Source organism: Thalassophryne amazonica, chromosome 9 (assembly GCF_902500255.1).
Source record: "Thalassophryne amazonica chromosome 9, fThaAma1.1, whole genome shotgun sequence".
Lineage (NCBI taxonomy): Eukaryota > Metazoa > Chordata > Actinopteri > Batrachoidiformes > Batrachoididae > Thalassophryne > Thalassophryne amazonica.
Genome location: NC_047111.1, coordinates 91,260,543 through 91,288,474, shown reverse-complemented (window position 1 = coordinate 91,288,474; position 27,932 = coordinate 91,260,543). Strand labels below are relative to the sequence as shown.

The 27,932-nt window shown below is 43.6% G+C and overlaps 1 protein-coding gene and 1 long non-coding RNA gene across 7 annotated transcripts in view; one reads left to right on the top strand and one right to left on the bottom strand.

Annotated features, from left to right (window-relative positions):
- msi2b (musashi RNA-binding protein 2b) overlaps positions 1-27,932 on the top strand; it is a 965,373-nt gene that overhangs the window by 735,946 nt on the left and 201,495 nt on the right. The gene's annotated exons all lie outside the window — the stretch shown is intronic.
- Positions 3,396-27,907, bottom strand: LOC117517656. The gene is made up of 4 exons (XR_004562785.1): positions 27,443-27,907; positions 21,694-21,704; positions 9,854-9,858; positions 3,396-3,406 (listed from the first exon to the last, which is right to left on the bottom strand). It is a non-coding gene; the product is annotated as an uncharacterized LOC117517656 (long non-coding RNA).

The window sequence follows — 27,932 nt, the reverse complement described above, 5'->3', positions numbered from 1 at the left end:
GAAATAAATGCATGAATTAGTTTTTCAGCATCACTCTGAGACAAGACCTTTCTGATTTTAGAGATATTGCGTAAATGCAAAAAAGCAGTCCTACATATTTGTTTAATATGCGCTTTGAATGACATATCCTGATCAAAAATGACTCCAAGATTTCTCACAGTATTACTAGAGGTCAGGGTAATGCCATCCAGAGTAAGGATCTGGTTAGACACCATGTTTCTAAGATTTGTGGGGCCAAGTACAATAACTTCAGTTTTATCTGAGTTTAAAAGCAGGAAATTAGAGGTCATCCATGTCTTTATGTCTGTAAGACAATCCTGCAGTTTAGCTAATTGGTGTGTGTCCTCTGGCTTCATGGATAGATAAAGCTGGGTATCATCTGCATAACAATGAAAATTTAAGCAATACCGTCTAATAATACTGCCTAAGGGAAGCATGTATAAAGTGAATAAAATTGGTCCTAGCACAGAACCTTGTGGAACTCCATAATTAACTTTAGTCTGTGAAGAAGATTCCCCATTTACATGAACAAATTGTAATCTATTAGACAAATATGATTCAAACCACCGCAGCGCAGTGCCTTTAATACCTATGGCATGCTCTAATCTCTGTAATAAAATTTTATGGTCAACAGTATCAAAAGCAGCACTGAGGTCTAACAGAACAAGCACAGAGATGAGTCCACTGTCCGAGGCCATAAGAAGATCATTTGTAACCTTCACTAATGCTGTTTCTGCACTATGATGAATTCTAAAACCTGACTGAAACTCTTCAAATAGACCATTCCTCTGCAGATGATCAGTTAGCTGTTTTACAACTACCCTTTCAAGAATTTTTGAGAGAAAAGGAAGGTTGGAGATTGGCCTATAATTAGCTAAGATAGCTGGGTCAAGTGATGGCTTTTTAAGTAATGGTTTAATTACTGCCACCTTAAAAGCCTGTGGTACATAGCCAACTAACAAAGATAGATTGATCATATTTAAGATCGAAGCATTAAATAATGGTAGGGCTTCCTTGAGTAGCCTGGTAGGAATGGGGTCTAATAAACATGTTGATGGTTTGGATGAAGTAACTAATGAAAATAACTCAGACAGAACAATCGGAGAGAAAGAGTCTAACCAAATACCGGCATCACTGAAAGCAGCCAAAGATAACGATACGTCTTTGGGATGGTTATGAGTAATTTTTTCTCTGTTAAAATTTTGTTAGCAAAGAAAGTCATGAAGTCATTACTAGTTAAAGTTAATGGAATACTCAGCTCAATAGAGGTCTGACTCTTTGTCAGCCTGGCCACAGTGCTGAAAAGAAACCTGGGGTTGTTCTTATTTTCTTCAATTAGTGATGAGTAGAAAGATGTCCTAGCTTTACGGAGGGCTTTTTTATAGAGCAACAGACTCTTTTTCCAGGCTAAGTGAAGATCATCTAAATTAGTGAGACGCCATTTCCTCTCCAACTTACGGGTTATCTGCTTTAAGCTACGAGTTTGTGAGTTATACCACGGAGTCAGACACTTCTGATTTAAAGCTCTCTTTTTCAGAGGAGCTACAGCATCCAAAGTTGTCTTCAATGAGGATGTAAAACTATTGACGAGATACTCTATCTCCCTTACAGAGTTTAGGTAGCTACTCTGCACTGTGTTGGTATATGGCATTAGAGAACATAAAGAAGGAATCATATCCTTAAACCTAGTTACAGCGCTTTCTGAAAGACTTCTAGTGTAATGAAACTTATTCCCCACTGCTGGGTAGTCCATCAGAGTAAATGTAAATGTTATTAAGAAATGATCAGACAGAAGGGAGTTTTCAGGGAATACTGTTAAGTCTTCTATTTCCATACCATAAGTCAGAACAAGATCTAAGATATGATTAAAGTGGTGGGTGGACTCATTTACTTTTTGAGCAAAGCCAATAGAGTCTAATAATAGATTAAATGCAGTGTTGAGGCTGTCATTCTCAGCATCTGTGTGGATGTTAAAATCGCCCACTATAATTATCTTATCTGAGCTAAGCACTAAGTCAGACAAAAGGTCTGAAAATTCACAGAGAAACTCACAGTAACGACCAGGTGGACGATAGATAATAACAAATAAAACTGGTTTTTGGGACTTCCAATTTGGATGGCCAAGACTAAGAGACAAGCTTTCAAATGAATTAAAGCTCTGTCTGGGTTTTTGATTAATTAATAAGCTGGAATGGAAGATTGCTGCTAATCCTCCGCCCCGGCCCGTGCTCCGAGCATTGTGACAGTTAGTGTGACTCGGGGGTGTTGACTCATTTAAACTAGCATATTCATCCTGCTGTAACCAGGTTTCTGTTAGGCAGAATAAATCAATATGTTGATCAATTATTATATCATTTACCAACAGGGACTTAGAAGAGAGAGACCTAATGTTTAATAGACCACATTTAACTGTTTTAGCCTGTGGTGCAGTTGAAGGTGCTATATTATTTTTTCTTTTTGAATTTTTATGCTTAAATAGATTTTTGCTGGTTATTGGTAGTCTGGGAGCAGGCACCGTCTCTACGGGGATGGGGTAATGAGGGGATGGCAGGGGGAGAGAAGCTGCAGAGAGGTGTGTAAGACTACAACTCTGCTTCCTGGTCCCAACCCTGGATAGTCACGGTTTGGAGGATTTAAGAAAATTGGCCAGATTTCTAGAAATGAGAGCTGCTCCATCCAAAGTGGTATGGATGCCGTCTCTCCTAACAAGACCAGGTTTTCCCCAGAAGCTTTGCCAATTATCTATGAAGCCCACCTCATTTTTTGGACACCACTCAGACAGCCAGCAATTCAAGGAGAACATGCGGCTAAACATGTCACTCCCGGTCCGATTGGGGAGGGGCCCAGAGAAAACCAAAGAGCTGTACATAATTAAAAAATGGGCACCAAGTTACCTCCAATTGTGAATAAATGAATAAAAAAATAACAATAAAATTACAGCAGGTGGTAAAACAGATATAGACAAAGTAAAATAAACAGTAAAAAGTAGTAGGGAATAATTTAATTTGATTTAATTTAATTTTATTTACATAGTGCCAAATCACAACAAAGCTGCCTCAGGTGCAACGCTTAAGTAAGGTCTAACCTAACCTTACTAACCCCTAGAGCAAGCACACAGGCAACAGTGGTGATGAAAAACTCCCTCTGATGATATTGAGGAAGAAACCTCAAGCAGATCAGACTCAAAGGGGTGACCCTCTGCTTGGGCCATCCTACTGAAAGACTACAAATAAGGTAAATTTATCCGCATTAAGCAACAGGAAAAACAGAAGAAATACTAAGGTGAAACAGAGATGTAATCGCTCATTTAGGAAAGGCCAGAGAAAAGAAATAGGTTTTTAAACAGGCTTTAATAGTATCTAGGGACCGGGATGATCTAATATTAAAGGGGAGACAATTCCAGAGCCTGGGGGCAGCCGCTACAAAGGCTCTGTCACCGCTTGTCTTTAATCTGGTTTTAGGCAAAAAGTTCCAGATCCTTGAGAGAAGCATTGGGAAGGGTGGAGGTGAGCTTCTCATCATCGGGATCTTGTCTGTGGTGAGTGGTGGACTTCTGCACCACCGTTTTGTGTTCCACCTTAAGTTGGAGTTCTCCAAGTTGCTCTAAAATGAGCCTTTCAACAGCTATAAGAAATACAGAGAGAAAAAAATACAGTGAGAAATCAAATAACTGCTTATAATACAATGGTTTACTGACATCAAGAAAATGATGCTGACAAATGTACCTGTGCAGCTTGGTCTGACGGCAAAGGTCTTAGACTGACAGACAGCAAAAACAGACAAGAGTTAAGTAAAAAAAGAAAAAAAAAAAAACAGATGAGACTGTTGTGTTCCTGCTTTTGTTATTAAATCAAAACATCACAGCCATAAGAAAAAAATATTTGTTATCTACAGCTTGACTTAGAGGAACCGCAGTGCAGTGTGTCCAGAGTGTGTGAGAAACCGTCCTTATCCGGTTGTTAAGTGTGACATAACGCATCATGTGATTTTCAACTCCAAACAAAAAAGGCACGTTGTCATTAACATCGAGAACTGCACTGAGACGATCTGATCAGGCTGCACTTACACCGCTGCACACGGACAACAGCATTAACATCACAACATAAAACTCTTTGTATATTGTGCCTAAAACTCTCCTGGATATATTAACTGGGTTTTTAGGCGTTGTTACTGCGTTTGTTTTATGTAAAAATGTCTGACGCTCAGGTTGTTTCTCTGTTATTTTCAATGGGAGTTGCTGCGAGCTGCCATCGCTTCCTGTTCATGTTGTTCTGGGAGAAATTGAAGTTTGCACTTTAACGTCCTGTTTATTGTAATAAATAATTTTTTATTAACAAACAGACATGTATATTTTACCCGTGCATAATAAAATATGTAAAGTAAAAGAAAAAAAAAAGTTTTATTAAGTGTTCTGACCATAGAACCAGACGAATGCCGTTGACGGAGGTGGAGGCGGAGAAGGGAGGGACGGAGGTTTGCGCACCATGTAAACATAAACTAAACTTAAACTGTAGATCCGTAAAAGGATCAAACAGGCGTAACTTTAGTTGTAAACTTGGAGGTCTCTGGACCCGGAAACAGATTTATCACGTGATGCGTTACATCAGCGCTTAACAACCGGACTGTTTTACATGTCCTGACTGTGTGTTCTGTTCTCTTTTTTTTACTATGTGTATCTATACGTCTTTCAGTCTCAACTCTTCTCCATCCTCAATTCTTGAAATGCATGTATGTGAGGCAGTGCGTCCATCTGTGTGTGTTAAATAGCTTACAGCCAGGCTCAGGAGAGCCCCGTCCTTTGTCGTCATCCACCTCATCTGGCTGCCAATTAACTGCTGTCACTTGGAGATTAAAAAAAATAAAGAAATAAATAATGCAATGCTAAAATACCCTTAGCCGTATGAAGATAAAAATAGGAAACAATGTGGCCTTTTGACCTCTTAAAATAGGTCAAGATTAGCCATCATTGAACTTGTCCAAGGTCTGTGTCCCAAGAATGTTCCCTGTGAATTTGAAGACCCTGGCAATAATAGGACTGGAGTTATGCTGAGCACAGACAGACGGACGAACGGACACAAAGCCTTCACAACAACCAATGGCCATAATTTGGCCTCAGGTAAAATCAGTGACTCACAAAGGTGATCACACTATTAAGACTCATAAATCAGATAAACAAACTATTGTAGGTGGAATAAGCAATAGCAAATGACCGTGCATTTCTGTGTGCATAGTATTTGAACCCAGGACCAAAGAAAACCTATGGGAGAGCTCACTAATCCAGAGACACTACTCAGAGGTGTGTTATTGTTTGGAGTTCAAAGTCCTAATGCATAGAATATCTAAGGGAAACTTAAATTGTGTGAGAAACTACGCCCTCCACATCTGATGGAATGACTTGAATCAAGAAATATATTAGCTAATAAAGATAAGATAAATGATAAGATAAATAGTTACACATTTCTTTCAAAAAGACATAATTGCAAGTGCTTGGTCGCACAGAAAACCATGTTATTTCCAGGCAGGTTTTTGTCCAGACTTGACATCACACACAGGCAACAGGGATATTAATTTATTGCTGATATGCTTTAATTTTGCATGTAAGTGGACATTAAAAAACACTTAAATTTTATTATTAAATAATCCAACATTGCGGAAAATCCTCTGAAACAGCTGTGTTTCTATATAAATCTAAAATATTTCTCACGTTTTGTAAAATTAAGTGAGAAATAAACCCTAAATCTGAAAGTGCTGTTTTTGTAAGCAGATAGCACCTCTCAAGTGATTTACAACACATCTTATGGAGATGTGCACGACTTGAGAATACGCATCAAGCGACAAAGCCAACTGTGTGTCATCGTCATTTGTAACTAATGTGATCGTACAGCTGAGGGTTGCGCAGCCACGGTTTTTCATGCGTCGCTTTGCGTGATGTTTGCGCCAAGCTTATTGAAAATAACAGACTCTGTTGCAGATACCACCATCATTGCTGTGCAGAATGCATTCTGGGAAGATGGGGCGAACAACAATGGCATCTCCTGAATTCACTATGTTCATATATAATATGGAATCACTGAAAGATTTCATTAAGTAGTCTAACATAGTCGCCTTTTCAAGACATTTATCTCTTTTGTCAAAGGCTTTGTTTCTCCTACTTATGTTCAGGTTGTCTGGAGTTGATCACTGGGCCACAAATAACTCCAAATTTTTGCATCTGTCTTTAAAACATTAGCTTCCCATGTTAGCTCCATTGTGAAGTTTACATTTGTCAGCAGTGACTGTGATCACAACTGAACGTTGCATGGTTTTTATTGTTGCCATTTATTTTAATGTATGAACAGTGATAAGGGGGTAGCTGGGTTTTTTTTATTTCCTACTCGTTTTCGAGCATTGTTTCTTTGTTAATATTTCATTTTTCATTTCATTTTTTATTTTTTTTATATAGCTCCAAATCACAATACAGCTGCCTCAAGGCACTTCACATAGTAAGGTCTAACCTTACGTATTTCCACATGAGGACAGCAAGCACACACACGTGCTTGACCATCAATACAGTACTTCTTCTGCAGCTGATGTCCAGAACCACAGATGTCAACAGCTCCCCCCACCCCGTCCGTTGGGCACACAGACCAAGGTGTCAGTGTGATTAGATGAGAGGTGCCTCGCCTGCGGGGGGGACCACATGCACGCCATGTGTTGGGAAAGAGCTGGGGGCGTGCGAAACACACGCACACGTGTTGTGGGGGGAGCCGACACTCTGGCACACCACATGTGTACTTGGCAGTGTACATCACAGTCGTGGGGGCACTTAGACAAATTTCACCGCCAGCTCGAAAGTGATCATCTGCTGATTGTTTTTGTGCTAACAGCGCCAGTGGCCACACATTTTCAAAGTGTCAAGCAAACGGTGTTAGATGTTCATGTGTGTCACCTGGAATTTGGCCGACACCTGCCGCAAGAAGGATCGAATGGGCTCTGACAGTGCACGCTGTCTTTCAGCCGCTGGTGTGCGCGAATAGTTGTAGCAACAGGTGTATGAGGCGTTGGAGGCAGCTCAGATTTTACACATATTGCATGCTATTCCTGCTTCATGCGCAATTCAGCCACATTCATATTATGTGTGAAGGGGCCCTTAAAGGGGTGACCTTCTGCTTGGGCCATAACATGTTTTTCTTTTGGATTATTTTTTGTCTTTTGTGTTTGTTTTTGTGTGTGTGTCTGTGTGTGTGTGTGTGTGTGTGTGTGTGTGTGTGTGTGTGTGTGCGTGCGTGTGTGTGTGCGTGTGTGTGTGTGTGCGTGCGCGCGCCCAAACTAAATTCCAGGGCTGTGAAAACTCTGCGGATCATGGGGAGGGGGGCGGGGGCGTTAGTGTTGTACTCTTTAATCGTGATCGTTACTGAGTTTTTAAAATGCTTATCGCAAAGCGTTCTTTTTTTACGACATCATGCAAGTTTTATAAGTCCGCGGACACTGATCTGTGTGTTACAGATACAAACCAGTTTCCTCGGATCCGCGGAGTTTCGAGGAGAATAAACACCACTCAAATCCTGGCTGTTAAGACAGTTGTCGTAAAGCGGAACTGGTTGGTTGCTGCGGTGACACTGTGACTCCTGTGCGAACCTTACCTAAACGTAGCATGTGGACGTTGCAAACTTTTAGAACTTTCACGTTTTTAAAAGAAGAATTTGCAACATGTCTGTGTCACGGAGTGACATCAGACAGAGCGAAGATGGCGAGAAAGACGGCTTGAAAAATTGTGATAAGGACAAGAATCCGTGGAATTGTTGCTGGCTTCATGAACACACCTGAAAGATAAATGGGAAAAGCAAACTGGTAAGAATTTTTTTCTCTCTGGAAAATAAACATTGTGCTGTTCAAAAAGAACTTCAGAAAAGACTATGTACATTTTTTATCTTTTCTAGACTTTCTTCCATTGAAAAAAAAAGACATTGTGGCTTTGAATGAATTTAGGCTACATGAATTTACACAACAATGTAAATTAGTTTTTATTAATGTACTTTTATTTTGTGCTTTTTTTATTGGGGAAAAAAGACACTGTGGCTTTGAGTGGATTTACTGGAATTTGCGAATTTTCCTCTGATTTCCCAATTTTCATTTCACAGCCCTGAAATTCAGTTCATTCTTTCATTTAAGACTAATCTGTCACAGTGATATGATGACAGAAATAACTGAAGTTTTTACATCTGTTTTCAAAACCACTGATCACAGCAGTTGTGAATGCAGTGTTTCTGTTGTCATATCGCCATGATAGATTAGTCTAAAATAGAAACAATATAACATTCAGTCACAGCTATCTAGCTGCTCTAGTCGTGCTGGGAGGAACTGTACCATTGACTCTTGGCCGACCTCATGCTGATCAGTGTGAAACAACGCCCGCTGTACAATCTAAAACCGACATTGTATGTGTGCTGTCTGGGTATGGACACCTTTAAGTATAAAATAACTAAATTGTCATTTTTGCAGCCAGTTTTCTGTAACATTTCATTGTAACAAGTCACTGAATATGTCTTTGACTGCATTTGGGATCTTTAAGAAATCCAATCAGTCCTGGTACTCTGTGGTAAATCTGTATGGAGGAGGGCGTTGTCAAAAATCGAATGAGTGTGCAAGAAGGATAGTCGTGAGGGAAGCCACCAAAACACCCATGATATGTCCACCTCCAGAAGATTAGGAGCCAGCAACCTTCACAAAGTGCCAGTGAACTTACTGTGAACAAAACGGTTCACTCACTGAAGCCAACAGTTTAACCTGACAGTGCACTTAACAATACTTACATCAGCCACAGATCAGTTTCTTCTGTTGGTGAATGTAGGCAGGCATGTTTTTACGTATACGAATGATATCTTCCTTCTGTATAAATTTTACAACTCATTAGTGCTATTGATGTGAAAAATTGCAGTTTTCATAAAGGTACATTGTTTATAGCAAACATTTTGTACCACCTTCATTATGTTTGCGGTATAATATACAAAACTTCACATTTAATTATTTCTCCTGAAAGCAGAAATTCAATTAAATATGCCAACCATTAAGCTGTCAATGAGCCAGTTCAGATTTGTAAAATAAGTATTTCCCTGTTTTCCAGCTGATATTAACCCAGAATTGCTCTGAATATTTATTGTTTTAGGAGCAGTGCATTACACTGTAAAAATGAAAACTTGAAATTGCTCATCTTACTGTAATTATTGAGTAAAGTGAACAACAACAACAAAAAAGCAATATGAAACTTTTTATAGTCTTTAGTAGGGGTTAAAGAATGCTCATCTTTCCAACAGTCATGTTGGTATTCAGTCATTCATTTTCTGAATGCACTTATTCCAGTTCTGTGTCAAGGGGGGGCCAGAGCCTGTCCCAACCTTTATTGGGCAACAGGCTGCCAGTCTATCGCAGGGTTGACACATATCGACAGAAAAACACAACCACACTCTCACTCACAGCTACAGCCAATTTAGAGTCACCATTTCACCAAACGTGCATGTCTTTGGAAATTTGTGTGGCAGGGGGCTGGAGCACCCAGAGGGAACCCTGGAACCAGGAACACACCTATACACACAGAAAGGGCCAGGAGGGAAACGATCTCGGGACCTTCTCCCTGTGACGCAGCAGTGTCAACCACTAAGCCAGTGTGATGGCCTTAATTTTGACATGACAAGCATTTTTAATTTGTCAACGCATTGGTTACAAAAGGAATCCTAAACAGAACTTGCCATACCCATACTTACTTCTGTGATTTTATGCAACAATTTTGGAAACGTAGAATTCCTTTGTAGCATAACTTTTGCATTTGAAGAAAATAATTTATCCAAACAAAAAATTCTTAGTTCCAAAAACAAACTTGAACTGGGCTCAAAACTCAAAAATTTATTTTATGCTCAGCGGATGTTTCTTGATCAAAATTATTTGGGATGCACCAATGCCACTTTTTTCCAGACTAAGTACAAGTATGAGTACATACATTTGGGTACTCGTTGATACCGAGTACCAATACGAATACTTAATGATACTGTTACAATTTTATGATGACTTTGAAAACATGTTTTAGTCATTAGTTGCTCCTTACTTTTTGGCTGCAACTGCTACCAATATCATTATCAGCTTTGTTTTGATTTACAAACTGCACTGCAGACATTTCACTTAAATCATGTAACTTCACTTTTTGACTACAACAAATTGTCCTTTAAAATTAATCATATGTTTCTTAACAAACATAACACTGCCGAACATCTCATTTAAATGTAACCTGTGGACATCAGCACTACAAAATATATAACACCACACCAGTAACAGAACTGAAATTGTCCATCACTAACTTTACTTGTCTGTGTATGTCTTACTTGTCTGTGTACTTGTATGTCTGTGAGGGCAAAGATACATCTTGCACATGCGCTGGGACACTTCATCGGTGATGTAACCTGGGGTCACTGGGTGTTACTGGTCTTACAACATCAGACACCCTCGCCCAGGTGACCCGACCAGGGTTGATCAGACTTCGGCCTGTGTCCCAGCAGCGTTTGCCCACGGATCTGCCGTCTTGATCCATAGCCACCTTGTGGCTTTCTCTGCAGCATTAGTTGCAGACCTGATGGCCTTCCTCTTTGCCTCCCCAGAGAGGCCCAGCAGTGTGAGAACTTTGCAGAGAGACCACCCTGCACATCCTCAGCAGGCCACCTCCAGAGGTTCGCAGGACTAAGCCTTTATCGAAAATTTGAGGGGAAGATTCTTTTTGATGAAAAGAACCTTGTCATCGTTATTCACTGTGAAACTGTTTCTGTTTTATCTGCAGTGTGTGACACTGATCTAAGCAGCCTTTCACTCTACACACTATTTTGTTTAAACTTTGAATTAAATACACACAGGTAACATACACAAACACATACCATAAATGTTTTTTTCCAAAGGTGAAACATTAAAATTTTGATGAGCGGCATTGTGCGCACACGCACACACAGTGTTGCGTGGCATCTCTGCTCCACATGGAGGCAAAACTGAGTAATTTTAACATTTTTTTTCTTTGTGGATCATGGGATAATGTCATCGCATGCAGACAGAATCTCCTGATGACTGTGGTAACTGAGACGATAACTAGGCGCAGTGACTCTTTCAACTTGTGGTGCAAAGTGTGGCCCGTGAGGAGGAAAGGAGGTTCAGCTGACTGTGCCACAGACACCCAACAAACGAATTGCACCTGTAGCAGACCGAGCCGGTCTTGCATCAGCTTGGACAGCCACCACGGGCTGAAACTCAGCCACCTGATTGACAATCTCCACCGCTGAAACTGTGATCTGACAAAGGAAATGTTGCACAAAGTGCCAAAGTCACAGAGGAACTTTTTTCAGCCACGACAATTAATTAAAGTATTTTCAGATGTTGTTTTCTAAACTCAGGAGGCTTTATGTGATCATTTTTCTTCAGAATGTGATGAATTTTACTGAAACAAACAGGTAAGACTTTATATTTACTCCATGTGGGAATTTACTCCGCATGAAGACTGTGGCTTTCAGCCAATCAGTAGACAGCATTGATAGACGTATTTTGATTTATGAGTAAATTACATGAAAGCCTGTAAAAATCCATAAATTAGCTGCATCATTGTTTAAGCCGCAGTGTTCAAAACGTATGAAAAAGCAGTGACTTATAGTCCAGAAATTACAGAGCGTGTGCGTGAAAATCCCCATTGAGAGGTTGACATCACGCTGCTGTAAAGGGGTATCAGTTATCATAGTATCGGAAAAGATTTATGATTACAAGTACAAGTAAATGAATATGGTGTCTGGCAGATACCCGATACTGGTACCTCTCTACCACACTCTATTACATTGAACACTTGAGACCCCAAGAATTTAAACTCATCAACTTTCACCACTTCTACTTCTTGAAATTACACTGTTTCACAGGGCTCCCTCTCATTCACACACATGTACTCAGTCTTTCTCCGACTGACTTTCATTCCGCTTCTCTCCATAGCATATCTCCACATTTCCAGGCTAGACTCAACATGCTCTGTGCTCTCACTACAGATCACAATGTCACCTGCAATCATTATAGTCCATGGAGACTCCTTTCTGATCTCATCTGTCAACCTGTCCATCACCATTGCAAACAAGAATGGACTCAGAGCTGATCCTACTACTACTACTCCGGCATCCTGTCACTGTCCAAGATTTTATTAAACAATCTATCATCTCTCTGAAACATTTCCATGCTTCCACTGGCATGTCATCTGGACCAACTGCTTTTCCATTTGTCATCCTCTTCATAGCTCCCCTCACTTCACCCTTACTAATCTCTTGCACTTCCTGATTTACTCTCTCCACCTCACCCAGCTTTTTTCCCCCTCTCATTTTCTTCATTCATCAGCTCCTCAAAATATTCCTTCCACTTTCTCAACACACTCTCCTCACTTGTCAGTACTTTACCATCTGTATCCTTTATCACCCCAACCTGCTGCAGAGCCTCTCCCGCATTGTCCCTTTGTCTGTCCAATTTATACAAGTCCTTTTCTCCTTCCTTCCTGTTCAAGTTCATGTACAGCTCCCTCTATGCCTTTTCCTTAGCTTTTGCCACTTCTCTTTTTTCGCCTTATGCTGCACCTCCTTCTATTCCTGTCTACTTTATTCATCTCTCTGACTATCCAAATTCTTTCTCACCAACCTCTTTCTCCTTATGCTTTCCTGAACATCTTTCCACCATCAAATCTCCTTGTCTTCCTTCCACTGTACAGATGTCACACCCAGTACCTTCCTAACTGTCTCCCTCACCACAGCTGCGGTACTTTTTTCAGTTGTCTAAAATTGCTTCTCCTCCATTCACTGCCTGTCTCACCTGCTCACTAAATTTCACAAGTCTTCCTCCTTCAGCTTCCACCAGCTGATCCTTTGTTGAGCTGTCACTCTCTTCTTCTTTACCTCTAAAGGCATCCTACAAACCACCATCCTGTGCTGTCTAGCTACACTTTCCCCTGCTGCCACCTTACAGTCTCCAATTTCTTTTAGCTTGCATCTCCAACAAAGAATGTAGTCCACCTGTGTGCACCTTCCTCCACTCTTATATGTCACTCTGTATTCCTCCCTTTTCTTAAAGTAGGTATTCACCACAGTCATTTCCATCCTTTTTGCAAAATCCACTACCATCTGCCCTTTCACATTCCTGTCTTTGATACCATATCTACCCATTTCTTCCTCATCACGTCTTCCTCATCACCTCTGTTACCTTCGTCAACATGCCCATTGAAGTCCACTCCTATCACCGTTCTTTCATGCTTGGGCACACTCTCCACTTCCTCATCTAACAATCTTGTTTCTCCTTCGTCTCACAACCTACATGTGGGGCATATGCACTGGTAATATTCATCATCACCCCTTCAATTTCCAACTTCACACTCATCAACGTATCAGACACTCGCTTAACCTCCAACACACTCTTAATATACGCTTCCCTTAAAATGAACTCAACACCATGTCTCTTCCTATCCACACCATGATACAACAACTTCCCTTCCACTTGGTCTCTTGCACACACAATATGTCTACCTTTATGTGCTCCTCTCCATCACGTCAGCCTGCTCTCTCCCTATACCAGTCACACTGCCAATATTCAAAGTTCCGACTCTCATTTCCACCATTCTGCTTTTCCTCTTCTTCCACTGTCTCTGGACACGTTCTCCTCCTCCTTATCTTCTTCTTTGCCTAGCAGTTGCCCAATTCAAATTCAGTTAGTACTCTGCATATTTATTTTCACACCACAGGGTGTGAATTCTTATGTGCATGTGATTTCTTAGGTTTTTTTTTTATTATTATTATTATTATTTTATTTTTAATAAATTTCCATTTTGGAATAAGGCTGTAACATTAGAAAATGTGAAAAAGTGAAGCGCAGTGAATACTTTCCGGATGCACTGTATATGACCCCAACCTCATGATTATGACATCACTTTCGAATGTCTTTCTTGGTGTGCATGGAGACATTATCATATTGGAATACAGGAGCATGACAAAGGAACGCTAGTGGCACCACAGGGTGTCTGCACTCCTTAAAATGACCTGTTATTCCTTTGCTTTTATATGACTGCACAGAGCAATCATATGACCTTATAAATCCTATAACGTTCCTTTAACAGCTCGATCACTGAAGACATCATTTTGAGTTATTCAAATATCAGCACAGCTGAACATAGATGCCTTTTTGCTGTTATTGTGCTCCTTTTTTTACCGACCAGTTTGAAAATGGCAAACCTGCTGCAGATACGCACTTTGTGAACTTTATGACATACATTTGTTGTAAACGAGCCACAGAGGTCTTGTGATCCTGAAACATTCGGCCCCCTGTAGGCTTGGAAGGTTTGTACATTGCTCCATAATGGAGAATGCGAGATGTATTCAGCTTTTTTTCACAGCATTACAGTGGAACCCTGTGACAGCAAGTTTTCAGGGTTGAAAAAAGGTAAGAATCAGGGCTCTCAAAACATTTAGACCAATTCCTGCAATGTAATGTGTCTGTCTACATACAACCTCAATTTCAGTGAAGTTGGGACATTGTATGAAATGTAAATAAAAGCAGAATACAATGATTTGCAAATCCTCTTGAACCTATATTTAATTGAATACACCACAAAGACAAGATATTTAATGTTCAAACTGATAAACCTTGTTTTTGTGCAAATATTTGCTCATTTTGAAATGGATGCCTGCAACACGTTTCAAAAAAGCAAAGCAACAAAAGACTGGGAAAGATGATGAATGCTCAAAGAACACCTGTTTGGAACAGGTGAACAGGCTAATTGGAAACAGGTGAATGTCATGATTGGGTATAAAAGGAGCATCCCCAAAAGGCTCAGCCATTCACAAGCAAAGATGGGGTGAGGATCATCACTTTGTGAACAACTGCGTGAAAAAATAGTCCAACAGTTTATGAACAGTGTTTCTCAATGTGAATTGGGCTTGTACATTTGTACTTTCACCATGATTAAATATACTGATTTAACATCCCCATCTTCACAACAGACTTTCATGAGATTACATGTAAATATGTATGAGTTTGTGCACAACAGCGCCCAACTTCTACCCTTCTAAGAGCTATTGGTTTATAAGCTTTGAATAAATGATCATCAATACAACACAGAGCATTTCTGAAACATATGAGGAGTGATTGAGAAGTTTTGAGCCTGACCGAGAAAAAGTTGGTGATGGTTCTCCATCTTTTGCACTCTGAGAAACCAGCATTTCTCTACATTGCACACAGTGAGTCAAAGCTTGACTTACGTGAGACGGGGTACACCCTGGACAGGATGCCAGTCTGTCACAGGGCCACATATATGTTGAATCTCAATTCTACCCCTTGGCTCTTCCCCTTACCTCTTCCCCTCCATTTTGCGCGGGCACGAGAGACAGAGGGGTGTCTCAATTCTCTTTTTGTATGTTTATAAATCTTTGGATAATAGCGACCCCTGCTGTTGGATTTCAAGGTCTGTAACATGCAGTGTTGCCACAGTTACTTTGAAAAAGTAATCCAATTACTGATTACTGATTACTCCTTGGAAAAGTAACTTAGTTGCTTTACTGATTACTCTATTATAAAAGTAACCAAGTTAGATTACTAGTTACTTTTTAAATTATTTTCCCCAGCTGCCGACAACAACCCTCTGCCACCTCAACATGACAATGATACTTGTTTTGCCAAAACTCACTTTATAGTCACCCTTTCTTGACTTCAATGAAAATAAATACGTTTTTTATAAAAATTTAAATAAAGACCTCTTTCTTGACCTCATATTTAACTGTTGACATCACTGTAACAGTAAAACGTGCTATTTCTAACCTACATTGTTTATAAATGTAACTATTAAATTATTTCTAACATTTTTCTAACATTTAAATTCTCTCTAAACATTTTACTTGTCAAAATTATTATCATTATAAGTAGTATTAGTAGTTGTAGTCAAAAAGGCTTCAAAACTGGACCTTTAATCTAGAGGTGTTGGGGGGGCGGGGCACATCCCTGCCCCACACCCCCATTCCATCTGGATTCGCCCCTGCGTTGGTGTTTGAGCACAAAGAATTGATAACATTTATTTATGCAGAAAACATGACCAGATTTACAGGTAAGAAAGTTTTATTGCGTTTTCACATCATGTGGTCCTCAGAGAGTTTAGGTGCATTTCAGTGGAAAATAGTGTTAGTTGTTGACACGTCGCAGAGGATCAGCTGTTTTTAACAAGCAGATACGGAGCAGCTCAGCTCAGAATTCTAAATAAAGGAGAAAAAAAGCATAAAAATGTCTTTGTAAAGCTCAGTGCAGGTGTGCTGTTGTCACTGCGCTTTAAGAGGTGAGGACGAGTCATAGCTGCTGCAGAAAACCGCGGATGAAAAGCTCACAGCTCACTGAAAGTGGGCAGTGCAGTCAAACCCCGACCCCCTGCCCATGGACCAAGTTTAATGCTGCTATCGACCCACAATGCAAAAATAATAGTAACACACAGTGACTTGGAGAAGTAACTTTAATCTGATTACTGCTTTGGAAAGATTAACGCGTTAGATTACTCGTTACTAAAAAAAGTGGTTAGATTAGAGTAACGTGTTACCGGCATCACTGGTGTGTATTTTGTAAACAAACAGGGAGCCCTGAGCACACTTGTCTCCTAGGCTTTCGGGCAGAAAATGAGGAGAAGTTTCAACAATGGGAGTAAGTTTGAAAATATACACACACACACGTATACATGTGGTTAAGTCATTATCAAGTAACATGTCAGTTGTGTTTATAATTCAGTCCCTTTCTAGGTATATTAAACATACATGAAATACAGTGTTTTGACAATGTGACAATGTGACAAAGTTTATTCGGCACACAAAATATTCAAATAGAAAAAATGAACAATTCCGCAAACAAACACAGACGAAACTGTTATGTGGGCCGCTGAAGAGGAGGTACTGCTGGCCCACCACCACCAGAGGGCGCCCTGCTTGGAGTGCGGGCTCCAAGCACGAGAGGGCGCCAGACCCAGAAGAAGTGACAGCTGTCATTCATCCCCTGCACCAGCTGTCACTCGTTCGTCGTCATCATCACCATCATAAAAGCCGGACTGCAACTCCACCTCCTCGCCGAGAAATCGACTACTATTGAAAGGGTAATTTCTCTGCTGACTGACACTTTGTGTGTATAACCTGAACTTCTGTTTGCAGCCGTTTTCCTGGAGTATTGCCTTGTCTGAGGAATTGGCGTTTGGTGTGACAGCGACGGCTTCGCCTGACACCCCAACCCAGATAAGTGGTTAAACCAGGAGCTGCACGAGTGTGTGATTGGAGGTGGAGGTGCTCCCTCCTAACTGTGTATGGACTGTGGATTACTGAGTGTGCGGACTCACACTCATACATCTTATCTCTGCTTTCTGCCAGCAGTGCCAGGGTCGACAGCCGAAGACAGAGGCCACCTGGGGACTCGGGACTTGGCAGCTCCGGTGTTCTTCAGACCATTGGTGGTGGAAGCCGTGTGGGACGCGGCTTCTCTCTCGTCGGGGGTCTTCTATCTTCGAGCCTGCCCACACGTCACCTGGTGTTAATTGAATGTGCAAATTTCTGTAAATTTAGTTGTGTATTATCACAACATTAAATTGTTACTTTTAGGCTTACGCATTGTCCGTTCATTTGCGCCCCCTGTTGTGGGTCCGTGCTACGACACCTTCCCAACAGGATTTCTCGGCCATCGTCATGGATTCCGAGGGGCGTCAACCCGAGCTTGAACGGCCAATGGAAGAGCCAGGAGCGCAGGCGTCAGCGGGAGGCGTGTTGAGTGAGCTGCAGCAGATCTTAACGGCTTTCACGGCTCGGTTAGATTTAGTGACCGAGCAGAATGTCCTCCTTAATCGGAGGGTGGAGGCTCTCACCGCCAGGGTGGAAGCGCGCGATCAGGGCGCTGCTGCAGCCACTCCTCTGGCTGGTCCTGGGCCTGTATCAGACGTTCCACTGGTCGTTCAACGAACCCCCCCACCGTCCCCTGAAGCATACATAAGCCCTCCGGAACCGTACGGGGGCTGTGTTGAGACGTGCGCAGACTTCCTCATGCAGTGTTCGCTCGTCTTTTCACAGCGCCCTGTCACGTACGCGTCAGACACCAGCCGGGTGGCTTATGTTATTAATCTGCTTCGAGGAGAGGCACGCGCCTGGGCTATGGCGCTTTGGGAGCAGAATTCACAGCTCCTAACGTCTTATACTGGGTTTGTACGGGAGTTCAAACAAGTGTTTGACCATCCCAACAGAGGCGAGACCGCTTCGAACGTGCTGCTGTCTATGAGACAGGGGCGCCGTAGCGCAGCCGAGTATGCAGTCGACTTCCGCATCGCGGCAGCGAGGTCCGGCTGGAATAACGTTGCGCTCCGCGCCGCCTTCGTAAATGGACTGTCCCCGGTCCTGAAGGAGCACCTGCTGGCTAAGGAGGAACCGCGGGATTTTGACGGGCTTGTCGATTTAGTTATACGCTTAGACAACCGTTTAAACGAGCATCGTCGGGAGCAGACCGGGGGGCGTGACCGGGCACGAGCCGTCCCTCCTCCTTCCGGTTCCGAAAAGGTGACGTCGTCCCCACGCTTCACTGCCAGAGAGCTCCGTGTGGCTACAGCTCCCCCTGCTGAGGAGGCTATGGACACGAGCAGGGCCAAAGTGAAAACAAACATCAGACAAAGGAGGCTGGCCCGCGGGGAGTGTTTTATCTGCGGCTCTTGTGAGCACCGGCAGAAGGACTGCCCCAAACGGTCAAACTACAACGCCCGTCCTTAGAAACTGGGCTAAGGGTGGGCCATAACACGCACGCGGGAAAACCCTGCACATCTGCACGAATCCCAGTAACGATCCTTTGTGGGGATTTAACCCTTCACGCCCCAGCACTGGTAGACACGGGGTCGGAAGGGAATCTGCTAGATAGTAGATGGGCAAAGGAAGTAGGGCTCCCCCTGGTGGCTGTGCCGGCACCATTGCAGGTGTGAGCACTAGATGGCACCCTGCTTCCATTAATCACACATCAGACACAACCAGTGACCTTGGTTGTGTCTGGGAATCACAGGGAGGAGATCGTGTTCCATGTAACACCATCTACCTCCTGAGTGATTTTGGGATTTCCATGGATGGTGAAGCACAATCCCCGGATAGATTGGCCGTCCGGGGTTGTGACGCAGTGGAGCGAAACCTGCCTCCGGGAGTGTTTAGGATCCTCGGTTCCTCCCGGCACGACGGCTAATGAGGAGGTTAAAGTCGCCCCCAATCTATCGGCGGTGCCAAAGGAGTACCATGATCTTGCTGACGTTTTCAGCAAAGATCTGGCGCTCACTCTTCCCCCGCACCGACCGTACGATTGTGCCATCGATTTGGTCCCGGGCGCTGAGTACCCGTCCAGTAGGTTGTACAACCTCTCACGTCCGGAACGCGAATCAATGGAGACCTACATCCGGGACTCTTTAGCTGCCGGGCTGATCCGGAACTCCACCTCCCCGATGGGTGCTGGTTTCTTTTTTGTGGGTAAAAAGGACGGCGGACTCCATCCATGCATTGATTACAGAGGGCTGAACGAGATCACGGTTCGCAACCGATACCCGTTACCTCTGTTGGATTCAGTGTTCACGCCCCTGCATGGAGCCCAAATTTTCACGAAATTGGATCTTAGAAACGCGTACCACCTGGTTCGGATCCGGAAGGGAGACGAATGGAAGACGGCATTCAACACCCCGTTAGGTCACTTTGAGTACCTGGTCATGCCGTTCGGCCTCACTAACGCCCCCGCGACGTTCCAAGCTTTGGTAAATGACGTCTTGCGGGACTTCCTGCATCGGTTCGTCTTCGTATATCTGGACGATATACTCATCTTTTCCCCGGACCCTGAGACCCATGTCCAGCATGTACGTCAGGTCCTACAGCGGTTGTTGGAGAACCGGCTGTTTGTGAAGGGCGAGAAGTGCGAGTTCCACCGCACTTCTTTGTCCTTCCTGGGGTTCATCATCTCCTCCAACTCTGTCGCCCCTGATCCGGCCAAGGTTGCGGCGGTGAGAGATTGGCCCCAACCAACAAGCCGCAGGAAACTACAGCAGTTCCTCGGCTTTGCAAATTTCTACAGGAGGTTCATTAAAGGTTACAGTCAGGTAGTTAGCCCCCTGACTGCCCTGACCTCCACCAAGGTCCCCTTCGCCTGGTCGGATCGGTGCGAAGCCGCGTTCCAGGAGTTGAAACGCCGGTTCTCGACTGCACCAGTTCTGGTGCAGCCTGATCCTGATCGCCAGTACATAGTAGAAGTGGACGACTCTGACTCAGGGATAGGAGCCGTGCTGTCCCAGAGCGTGGAGGCTGATAAAGTTCTCCATCCTTGTGCCTATTTTTCCCGCAGGTTGACCCCAGCTGAACGGAACTATGACGTCGGCAGTCGGGAGCTCCTCGCGGTGAAGGAGGCTCTTGAAGAGTGGAGACACCTGCTGGAGGGGGCATCGTTGCCCTTCACGGTTTTCACGGACCATCGGAACCTGGAGTACATCCGGACCACCAAGCAGCTGAACCCCAAGCAAGCCCGCTGGTCTCTGTTCTTCGGGCGCTTTGACTTCCGGATCACGTACCGCCCCGGGACCAAGAACCAAAAATCAGATGCATTGTCCCGGGTGCACGAAGAAGAAGCCAAAGCGGGGCTGTCGAACCCCACCGAGACCATCATCCCCGAGTCCACTGTCGTGGCCTCCCTCACCTGGGACGTGGAGAAGACCGTCCGGGAGGCCCTGGCAAGGAGCCCAGACCCGGGGACCGGCCCCAAGAACACACTGTACGTCCCACCAGAGGCAAGAGCTGCCATATTGGACTTCTGTCACGGGTCCAAGCTGTCCTGTCATCCCGGAGTGCATAGGACCGTGGCAGTAGTCCAGCAGCGCTTCTGGTGGGCGTCCCTGGAAACCGACGTCCGGGACTACGTCCAGGCCTGTACCATCTGCACCAGGGGCAAGGCAGACCATCGGAGGACTTCGGGACTCCTCCAACCCCTGCCGGTGCCTCATCGCCCCTGGTCTCACATCGGCCTGGACTTCATCACGGACCTCCCGCCGTCCCAGGGCAACACCGTAATCCTCACGATAGTGGACCGGTTCTCCAAGGCGGCCCACTTCGTGGCCCTCCCGAAGCTCCCAACGGCCCAGGAGACGGCAGACCTCCTGGTCCACCACGTCATGCGACTGCATGGGATTCCATCGGACATCGTTTCAGATCGTGGTCCCCAGTTCTCTTCGCAGGTGTGGAAGAGTTTCTGTAAGGAGCTGGGGGCCACCGTGAGTCTCTCGTCCGGGTACCACCCCCAGACAAACGGCCAGGCAGAGCGGGCTAACCAGGAGCTGGAGCAGGCCCTTCGATGTGTCACCTCCGCGCAACCGGCGGCCTGGAGTCACCATCTGGCCTGGATCGAGTATGCCCATAACAGCCAAGTTTCGTCTGCTACCGGCCTCTCCCCTTTTGAGGCATGTTTGGGGTACCAGCCCCCATTGTTCCCGCTGGTGGAGGGAGAGGTCGGTGTGCCCTCGGTCCAGGCCCACCTCAGGAGGTGCCGCCGGGTGTGGCGGACCGCCCGCTCTGCCCTGTTAAAGGCCCGGACGAGGGCCAAGGCCCATGCGGACCGCCGGCGTTCCCCGGCCCCCACATACCAGCCCGGGCAGGAGGTGTGGCTCTCGACCAAGGACATCCCTCTGTGTGTCGACTCTCCGAAACTAAAGGAAAGGTTCATTGGTCCGTTTCGTGTGCTCAAGATCATCAACCCGGCCGCAGTGAAGCTCGAACTCCCGGCTTCACTGCGGATTCACCCTGTTTTTCATGCTTCCCGTCTAAAGCCACACCACACCTCGCCCCTCTGTACTCCGGGACCTACGCCGCCTCCTGCCCTGCTCATCGACGGGGAGCCTGCTTGGACGGTCCGCAGGCTCCTGGACGTCCGTCGTAAGGGCCGGGGGTTCCAATACCTGGTGGACTGGGAGGGGTATGGACCTGAAGAACGCTCCTGGGTGAAGAGGAGCTTCATCCAGGACCCGGCCCTCCTGGCCGATTTCTACACAAGACATCCGGACAAGCCTGGTCGGACGCCAGGAGGCGCCCGTTGAGGGGGGGGTCCTGTTATGTGGGCCGCTGAAGAGGAGGTACTGCTGGCCCACCACCACCAGAGGGCGCCCTGCTTGGAGTGCGGGCTCCAAGCACGAGAGGGCGCCAGACCCAGAAGAAGTGACAGCTATCATTCATCCCCTGCACCAGCTGTCACTCGTTCATCGTCATCATCACCATCATAAAAGCCGGACTGCAACTCCACCTCCTCGCCGAGAAATCGACTACAATTGAAAGGGTAATTTCTCTGCTGACTGACACTTTGTGTGTATAACCTGAACTTCTGTTTGCAGCTGTTTTCCTGGAGTGTTGCCTTGTCTGAGGAATTGGCGTTTGGTGTGACAGCGACGGCTTCGCCTCACACCCCAACCCAGATAAGTGGTTAAACCAGGAGCTGCACGAGTGTGTGATTGGAGGTGGAGGTGCTCCCTCCTAACTGTGTATGGACTGTGGATTACTGAGTGTGCGGACTCACACTCATACATCTTATCTCTGCTTTCTGCCAGCAGTACCAGGGTCGACAGCCGAAGACAGAGGCCACCTGGGGACTCGGGACTTGGCGGCTCCGGTGTTCTTCAGACCGTTGGTGGTGGAAGCCGTGTGGGACGCGGCTTCTCTCTCGTCGGGGGTCTTCTATCTTCGAGCCTGCCCACACGTCACCTGGTGTTAATTGACTGTGCAAATTTCTGTAAATTTAGTTGTGTATTATTACAACATTAAATTGTTACTTTTAGGCTTACTCATTGTCCGTTCATTTGCGCCCCCTGTTGTGGGTCCGTGCTACGACACCTTCCCAACAAAAACTAGTGAGTCCGAAAGGGTGTGGGCTGAAGCAAAGCTTATTAGCGCCCACCCCTGCTCGTACAAGTCCAACAATTCTTATCAGTCATATTTACATAAATACAAATTCACTACTACATGTCGACACACAGACATACACATCAATATACTATTCACTTATAATTATATTTATATAGTACCAGATCACAAGAAAGTCGAATCAAGGCACTTTACGCCACTAAGAACTAACCTTACCAACCCCCAGAACGAGCACTAGGCAACTGTGGTGAGGAAAAACTCCCTATAAGGAAGAAACCTCAAGCAGACCAGGCTCTTGGGGGTGACCCTCTGCTTGGGCTGTGCCATATATACCTATATACATACCTATATACTTTACAAACATAAATATATACATACATACATATACACAGTCTCTTATATACATATACACCTACCCATATCTATATATCTACATACGCATATACATACCCACACATTCAAATATACAATGAGTCCCACTTATAAATTGAACATTCCATATAAATCAAATTATATTTGCTTCTTTATGATACTTAGACATGATGTTCTTTTTGAGTAGTTTCTTAAATCTTACTAAGGTACTACTCATTCTAACCTCTGTTGAACATTTGTTCCATTTCCTCACCCCAACCACAGACACACAAAAACCCTTTACATTTGTTCTTACTGGTGGTTTCATAAAAATTGCACAACCTCTTAAACTATATCTGGATTCCCTCAATCGGAACAGACTCTGGACATGTCTCGGTAAGGCTTGGTTTTTCGCTCGCAATAAAGTTTGAATTGTAATGTAATCGACCAAATCTATGAATTTTAATAAATTTAAAGACACAAATAAAGAATGAGTTGGTTCACAATATTGTTTATTGCAGATGATTCGTATGGCTCATTTTTGCAAAAGGAATATTGGATTGGTATTTGATTTGTAAGTGTTTCCCCATGACTCAACACAATATGTCATATATGGTACCATCAGAGAATGATATAAAGTAAGTAACCCTTCTTGCGGCAGTAGGTCTTTGGCTTTATACAGAATGGCTATAGTTTTTGACAATTTTGATTTCACATAATTTATATGTGGTTTCCAGCTAAGTTTATTATCAATTATAACACCTAAAAATTTATTCTCTGTTACTAACTCAATTTCCTTATTGTTTATAGTTAAATTTTTACATTTGGGTGCCTGTTTATTTCCAAATATAATACATTTAGTTTTCCCAAGGTTGAGTGACAACTTAATAGCGTCATACCAATGAAATCTTGGTAGATTTCTAATGGAAATCAGATTTCATTCTGAAGCTATTGAATGTGAATCAGTGATGTATTATATTTCATTCATGTATTGTATTTCATGTTGATGTAAAGGATTCACCTGAAAGCATGTGCACTATCTGTATTGTGTAGTCATTACATTGCAGATCGGTTAAAATTATAGCACAAGCAATTTATGGTTGTGTGTACTCTGCAGGTTTCAGAGGCCGTGTCATTTTTTTTGTGTGTGTATTTCAATTAATTCCTCATGCAGTCAATACCGTAAATACAAAATTCTGTTCATTCTCATTAGTGTGATTATTTATGCGGTATCATTTTCTTCCTTAGATAACCCTATAAAAATTGTATAAATAATAAGTGCATAATGTTAAGAGCACATTATTCAGCATCCTGTCAAAAACCTCAACTAATAAATAAATGTCCAGATTCAGTCATGTATTTATGCTTCGATTAGCTTGGTAGCGTAATCTGAATGTTTACGCATCTTTAACTCTGTCTTCAGTGCCCAAAAAAGTACAGTCCCTGCTTTAGTGTTTTTTCACACTTGGAATGGAATTCCTTCTTCTTCTTCTGTTTCTTCTTCTATTCCTTTTTCTTCTTTTTTTTTTTTTTTTACATTTGACCTTGTACTTTACTGCTTTCTTATATCTTCCAATTTGGTGTTTTTCAACCACTAGTATGTTTTTTGATTCCCACTTTCCCCCATATGGAAGATTGTACCTCTGTGAGGAGTGTGTTTAACGATGCATAGAACCAAAACAGTATGTAAAACAGGTAAATAACAGATACCAAGCCTTTAAGTCAGGGTGGTTTAGCTGGAAAACATTAGTATTCAGCCAGAATGAACTGATAACAGGTGCTAATATACATGGTGATAAGTGATTAACTACCTTTAATCATGGAGTCTATCAAATGTTGCAACATTTATAATATTCGTAACGCTTCAAAGCCTGCAATTACTTTCAGACTGAGAGCTTCATGCATCCAGTATTCTAACACCATACTAGTTTCTGCTTTCATCTGGTTTTGATTTTGCAACTTTTCCAGTGTTGCCGCCAACCTCTGCCGAGAGAATGAACCAAACAGAGAAACCAAAGCAGGCGTGACGAGAGCAGGCAAACCCCACACAACAGAGATCTGGATTTCATTGGGACTGAACTTGCATCCTTTTCATTTTGAGGCTAGAATACTAACCAGTGTGTGATCATAGAATCGTCCAAGCAGACAATTTCAAATGTGACTGCACATGCTACCAAAAGTCTGTCGAGCGTAACTAAATATTTTCATTGGCCACACTGTGGCGTCTGACATTTAACAGGTCATGTAGCAGTACTTTTTTGGCTACCCACAGTCTGCTAAGACCTCATCCCTACTCTGTTTGGCTTTCTTCCTGGCATTATTCTGTGTTCTAGTTGAGGAGACATAGAATGTGTGTATGTGTGAAACAACACACTGTACTTCTCCTCAAGTGACATCACAACCTTAAAAAATACACCTGATTGTAATTCATTGTTACTTTTTTTAACAGCAATGCTGCGGTACACCTATTCCCAGCCCTAAATGCCCAAACCTGACATCACTGGGAGTATGCTCAGTGGCACCCAAGAGACTAGGGTTCAATTCCCTCTTAAGCTGTCTGGCTGTGTCCTTGTGCAAAATACTTTATTTGCATTGTTCCAGTTGTTAGCGGCCTGGCTGGTGAAGTAACCTGTGATGAACCAGTGTCCCAGCTGGGTGGAAAGGTATACTCTCTTTGTCTTCATGCAATGGTATTCGTGGATATACACCACCCTGTTTAGCCTCTGGGGTTGTACAGGACTTAAGTTAACCTGAGGCAAATATGCGAGTCGACATTGCATTCCACATTACATGGAGAAATGTATTAAGGGTGGGGTTTGAACTGAAAACCTTCTGCACTGAAACCAAGGGCACTAACCACTTGGTCATCACCCTCCGAGTAAGAAACTGTGTGTCCAGATCACCAACATTTACTCAGCACTCACTTTCTCCATTACAGCACAAGTTTTAATAATACTCTGCCATTTTTTTTTTTTATTATAGTGTCTCCAGACTGACACTTGCGATGTAAATTGACAAATTAATTAGGCCTGTGGGCCTATGGGCCCTTTCACACATAGTGCCAATACGTGCAACTCCAGGGTGACTCATGGCGGTAGAACTCGTATGAGCGCACCAGGAAACATTGCGCCGACGGGCAGGCTTGCACAATGCCGGTGCAATGGTTGGTGCATGTGGGAACACAGTGCCAGCAGCTGCACAATGTGGTTACACATCGTGTTTCACAGCAGTTGCGCTATGTGGTTGCACATTGTGTAGCTGCTGTGAAAATAAAAAAATAAAATTTCCATGCTACCCACGGGAATCGAACCCGCGCCTTCCAAAAGCTCTGATTACCAATCAGAAACTTCACCACTGAGCTACGATCGCTGTCCTGTGAAAGCTGCGGGGAACTGTCTGATATCAGAAAGGACATGGACATATTTTAAAAAATAAATAAAACCACACGCCATATAAAAACACCGCATTTATCAAGCAGGCAATACAAATGTGTTCCGTCTGTTCCTCTATAGATGACCCACGGTCACTGACATAGTAATGAAATGACATGAATGAGAAACAGTGTGCTCTGATCATGTCCACATCTGCTGGCAGCGTCCAGCTGGCCTTGCGCGTGTCCTGGCTAGGGATGGGTATTGATAAGATGTTATCAATATCGATATCTATTGTGAATTGTCTGTGTACTAAAAGTATGCATTATAAGTTTTCTATGTCAACAACATTTTATTGAGTCTGAAAAGTAAATAAATATGAAATTGGTCACTGGATCCTTTATCTCTGGACATAAATAGAAATAAAATCTGTTGTTTTTGTCAAAAGCATTTCCTTTCAGACATTATTGGCATGAAAGTCTTTCCATACATCTGAGCTGAGCTCTTGCAGCCGGCTCTGCTGCACATCAGGATGTAATTCATAAGAATGCAGGACGTCTCATTTTGGAAGGAAAAAATGTTTTAGCCAATTGTAGTTTGTCTGTGTTACAACGTTTGGAAAGAGGTGTCATTTCATTTAAAGCGGCGATTCGCTTTGAAGTTAATTCTGACCAGACCTGCTGCAAGAGGGTTTGATGGGCTCACACAGGGCACACTCTGTCTTTCAGCCGCTGGTGTGCGGATTCCTGTTTCATGCACACTTTATGCGCACATCAACCAAATTCGCACTATGAAATGTTTAGGAACTGCAACCATTTTTCTAGAAAGTCTCCTCATTTCAGGGGCTCAAAAGTGACTGGACAAATAAACGTTGCCATAAATAAAATGTTCATTTTCAATACTTTGTCGGGAATCCTTTGCAGGCAATGACTGCCTGAAGTCTGGACACCATGGACATCACCAAACGCTGGGTTTCTTCCTTTGTGATACTTTGCCAGGCTATGACTGCAGCTGTCTTCAGCTGTTGCTTGTTTGTGGGCCATTCTGCCTTAAGTTCTGTCTTAAGCAAGTGAAATGCATGCTTGACCGGGTTGACACCTGGTGATCGACTCAGGCATTGTAGAATATTCCACTTCTTTGCCTCAAAAAACTCTTGGGTTACTCTCACAGTATGTTTTGGGTCATTGTCCATTTGTACTGTGAAGCACCGTCCAATCAACTTTGCTGCATTTGGCTGACTCTGTGCAGAACCTATATCCCTAAACACTGAAAAATTCAT